This window comes from Gavialis gangeticus, unplaced genomic scaffold (assembly GCF_001723915.1).
Source record: "Gavialis gangeticus isolate Ggan-Ray unplaced genomic scaffold, GavGan_comp1, whole genome shotgun sequence".
Classification (NCBI taxonomy): Eukaryota; Metazoa; Chordata; order Crocodylia; family Gavialidae; genus Gavialis; species Gavialis gangeticus.
Window position 1 is genome coordinate 41,589,587 of NW_017728994.1, and position 3,612 is coordinate 41,593,198.

Consider the following 3,612-nt stretch of genomic DNA (forward strand, 5'->3'; position numbering starts at 1 on the left):
AATAACCCCAGCTAGCTCCCTCAACACCCTGGGGTGGAGAGCATCTGGACCCACTGACTTGAACACATCCAGCCCCTCCAGAAGCTCTCTAACCTGGTCCTCCCCAGCCTGAGGTCTGGAGGCGTCAGGAGATTCTGTTAGGAGATTTGGGTAACAGTCCTGAATTGATTCGGCCAAATCAGCTTCAGAAGATTTGGTGCTGATTTGGAGAGATTTGGTGATTTGGATTGGCTGGGGAGAGGCAGGCACAGCTGGGTGGCACAGCGGTGCCTGCCTCTCCCTGGGTGGGGGGAGTCACGGGAGAAGCCCCCATGGCTGCCCTGCCCATCCCCATCCCCAGCCTAGTCCTGGCACTTAAAAAAAGCCCTGCATTTACTGGCTGCAGGATTGGTGATTAGGGGCTCTGGGTGATCCCCCTGCACAGCGTGGGGCCATGGGGGGCAGCAAGGATCACTCCCCCTGCTAAGCACCCTCGCGGCAGTTGCCCCATGGTGCGGGTACAGTGCTGCGTGGCAGGATACCATGTGCTGTCTGGGAGCTGGGGCTGCTGAGGCTGAGTGCTGCTGGGCTCTGACTGGCTGCTGGAGCTGCCTTATCTCCGAGGCAGCATGTGGCACCCTGCCGAGATGTGATGCACTTGCACAATGTGACAGCTGCCGTGTGGGTGCCAGACAAAGGGAGAGGTGAATCCTGCTGCCCTGCACTGCACGGGGCGGGGCTCTGCCATGAGCACCCTGAGGCCCCAGTTACTGCTCCTGCGGTCAATGACTGCAGAGCTTTAAAAGAAAAAGAAAAAAAGCCCTACATTCACTGGCTCTGGCAGCGGCAATCAGGGGCCTCTGAGGGCTTGTGGCAGAGGCCCTCTGCAGAGCATGGGGGACAGTGGGGAACCCTCACCCCCCACTTGGCACCCACACAGCAGCTGCCCCGTGGCGCAGGTTGGCAGACTGCTGCATGTTGCCTCGGAGCTGGGGCCACTAGAGCTGACCACTGCTGCGCTCTGTCTGAACAAAAATTTTTGAAGCAAGATTTCAGGTTTAAAAACCCTTAGTCAGGCTGAGTAAGTGTCTGCAGTTGGTGTGTGCTCTTCCTGGATAGAATGAAAAGTAAAGAAGCCAGAGGCTGGGCTGGTACGTATACAAGGTAGGCAGTCAGTGAAGATGTAAATTGAGGTGTTCTTGGGTGAGAGACAGGCTGGGCTAGGGGGGAGAATTTCAAGGACTTGAGCCAGATTGATATGGTTGAATGGACTTTGAGTGTCATATGGTCCAACCCCCTTTTTGAATGCAGGACTGCTACTCCTAAAATATCCCTGACCCACACTTACCCAGTCACTAGGGCTGTGTGGAACAGCACCGTTCTGCTTCGGCTTCCATTTTGACATTTCGATGGACCAGTGTTTCGTTTTGAGTTTCATTTAGTTTTGAAGCACAAAGCGGACTTTGAAGCACAAAGCGGACTTTGAAGCACAAAGCGGACTTTGTTTCATCAAAACTGTTTCACTGTTTTGACGCTGTTTTGATGTTTTGTCCATAGGCTATAATGGGGAATCATGAAAATGCCTAAAACTTTGTCATTTCTTGCCTGATTCAGATGAAACTTGTAGGGATGGTAGCCCCTTCTTAGGGCATGAAGCCTGCCAAGTTTCAAGGAGATAGGTGCAGAGGTTTCTAGGAAACTGCACCTCAATGTGTTGACGAGCAAAGCTCCTGTCACTTGCTGGCAGCAGCAGCCTCCTGTCATCTGGCTGGCAGATCTGGGGGCCTGCACTGCCGGGAGGGCTGCAGGGCTGTGCCAAACTGCTCCTGGAGATGAGGGCCCCTGATCTGCCTGCTGGATGACAGGAAGCTGGTTCTGCTGCCTGGACCCAGCGGCAGCACCAATCTTCCTGGCACTGGGTGCGCGCTGCACCCAGCACCAGTCCTAGGCAGCAGCAGCAGCTTCCCATCATCCGGCAGGCAGATCGGGGCCTGCACCCTGGGAGGAGTCTGGCACAGCCCCAAAGCCCTGCCAGGGATGTGGGCAGTCCCCTGATCTGCCTGCCGGATTACAGGAAGCTGCTTCTGCCAGCTGGGACCAGTGCTGGCATCCAGCATGCAAATCCAAAGGGTGCAGATCCAGGGGCCTTCACTACCAGGAGGGTTGGGGGCTGTGCCAGAATCCTCTCAGGGGACACAGACCGTGGATCTGTGCCGGATGACAGGAGGCTGCTGCTGCCAGCTGGGACTGGTGCTGAAACCAAGTAAACCCAGCTTCGAAACTTGAAATGCATTGAAACTTTCAAAACATTTTGAGTGCCCTTGTTTTGTTTCAAAACTGTTTCAGAGGCTTTTGTTTTGTTTCTATTTCACTGTTTCAAGCTCAAAACGCATTGAAACAGCTTTGCAATGAAACACTGGTGAAATTTCACACAGCCCTACCAGTCATCTCCTGAAAACTTCCAGTGAAGGAGCTCGCACAGCTTCCCTAGGCAGTCTTGGTCCACTGCCCTATTCTAAGGGTTAGGAAGCTTTTTCTTATATCTAGTCTAAATCTGCTTTGCTGCAATTTAAGGACATTGTTTTATGTCTTGCCCTTTATGGCAAGGTCTAACAGTTGTTCTCCTTTCTTTATTTTCAAATATTTGAAAACTGTTGCCATGTATTCCCCTTCCCCTCTAATCTCCTTTTCACCAAACTAAATATATCTACTTTTCTCAACATCTCTTTGGAAAGCTTTCTTTTCAACCTGTCTCTGAGCCCTATACAGTTTCTCTACATTCTTCTGAAAATGGGGAGCCCAGATCTATGCACACTACTAGTCTAAATGAGGCATAATCAACAACGAGAAGAGGAGCACTGTCACCTCCCGTATATTGCACCTAGCACTTCTGTTAATGTAGCCCAAAAATGCATTTGGTTTTCCTGTCACTGCATCACATTGCTATTGATATTGAGTCCATGAGCCAACAAAACTCCCAGATCCTGCTCTACAATGCCAATACCCAGCTAGTTAGCTTCTGTTTTGAATCTTTACATCTGGTAATTCTTCCCTAAGAAGATGAATTACTGTACATTTATCTGCATTGAAGTTCATTCTGTGTGGAATTAGGTGTATCTAAGAACACTTAGGGTTTTGGGGTGGCAGCATGGCCAGGCAGGAAGGCTAGTAAGCATCTTTTCCCAGTCTCCTTGCTCCCTTTCATGTGCTCTAAACTTGGAAATGTACCAATGAAGCTGCGCTGAGTCTTTCTCCAGGGGGGCATGCTCAAGCACTGTCATGGTATAGGGTTACCATATTTCCAGATGTCAGGCAGGTCATATTTTCATTCCCTCCCCCCTCCCCTCCAATCCATTGACTACAGCTACATTCATCCCCCAATCCCCACCTCTCTCTCACTTTCTGACCACCTCAATTTACGTTTTAACTGAGTGGCTTTCTTGCATACATACTGGCCTCTGGATGCTCTACTACTCCATCCAGGTGGGTGGCGGGTAAGGGGAGTGCCAGCTGAGCCACCAGACCAGTGGCTCCTGGACGAGCGGTGCACAGTGGTGGGAGCCACTCCCAGCGTCCTCTGGATGAGCTGCAGCTCCGTCCCATTCCCACCCCGCCCTTGTTGGGTAGCGCTTG